We start from the raw sequence: 1026 nt of genomic DNA, 5'->3' as shown, positions 1-1026 counted from the left end.
AATAAATCTGAAATTAAAGAAGATATTTTAAAAAACCGCTTTTAGGGGATTATAGATTTTGTTGCGCTGGTTCTAGATATGTTTACGAAGGACGGCGTCAGCAATGTCCGAGCAACAACAAGACAAAGACGTAAAAGAACTAGCCGACCGAACTAGCTCAGTTGATCGATTGAACGAGATCGGATCGCTTACTTTAAAGACTGAGCAGGCACAAGTGTATTATTACTAAACAGGAGATTATGTTTGTTAGGCAACTCAATTAGGATTATACGAGTAGGTATCTATCTACTATTCCTTCGCCACTGCGACATGTATCGAAAAGTTTTTAATTATCCATAAAGAAATTTAAGAAATGTATCAGCTGACTCTACTCTATAGTCATATGGGAATACATTTTTGTTCCGTATTATGAGTAGAACACGTGGAACATTTTCAAAAACAACACTAGTGTGCAATATCTTAACAATCACTACCTCTCACCACGTGTCTTCTTTTGAATTGATACTTAAATTGTTTTCTTAGTACTTAATTATACTTTCAACGGTTGTTTAATGCTTACAATGTTTTCGTTCAATGATATCTCTTTATTTTGACATATAATAATTAATTCACCTGATTTTAGACATAAATGTGCTGGTTAGGCAAATCGTGTTTTATTTATGTGCCCTATTGCCTATTATCTACAACGTCATAATAATGGAGTATATAAATTTTACTTTTTTATGATATACGAACACGACTGTTCATAGCGGTTGCAGTACCACTCAAAGCTTTAAATCCCGAGGGGCACTGCCACTGCGCCCATCACCCTGAGACAAGTTGACAAGTCCCATAATGTGCCTGTAATTAAAAACTTGAACGGATTTCGGAATAATTCTCACCTAATAAAGAATAATATAATAAATCATTTTAGTCATTCATTCTTCATTACTCAATCCATTCTGTCTGTCCAATAGTCCTGCGAAACAGTACTCCACGCGTCTCAGCACGTGTCAATTAACCTAGGAGTCCACACGTCATACAGCC

This window comes from Hyposmocoma kahamanoa, unplaced genomic scaffold (genome assembly GCF_003589595.1).
Source record: "Hyposmocoma kahamanoa isolate Upper Pololo Valley unplaced genomic scaffold, ASM358959v1 78, whole genome shotgun sequence".
Lineage (NCBI taxonomy): Eukaryota > Metazoa > Arthropoda > Insecta > Lepidoptera > Cosmopterigidae > Hyposmocoma > Hyposmocoma kahamanoa.
Note: the sequence above shows the minus strand (reverse complement) of the source record.